Source organism: Pinus tabuliformis, chromosome 2_2, assembly GCF_031772625.1.
Source record: "Pinus tabuliformis cultivar Carrire ecotype Pingquan chromosome 2_2, CPIR1, whole genome shotgun sequence".
Classification (NCBI taxonomy): Eukaryota; Viridiplantae; Streptophyta; class Pinopsida; order Pinales; family Pinaceae; genus Pinus; species Pinus tabuliformis.
In genome coordinates this window covers 777,839,767-777,840,017 of record NC_142300.1, presented here as the reverse complement: position 1 = coordinate 777,840,017, position 251 = coordinate 777,839,767, and positions in this window count along the sequence as shown.

Genomic DNA, 251 nt, shown 5'->3' with positions numbered 1-251 from the left:
AAATAATAAATCTTGAAATAAACAAGGAAACAAATGAAACTGACTGGATGTTTAGGTCAAATAGGAGGGTGGCCACCAATATCCACTCGGATCAACAACCTTGAACGATGTGGATATGTGGTATTATTGTGTTTTATTACTCTTAACATGCATACATTACTTCACCACATTAACTTAAACACTTAAAAACATCATATAAACTCATAAAACATCATTGTGCTATAATAACATGCAATTGTAATAAACTACTA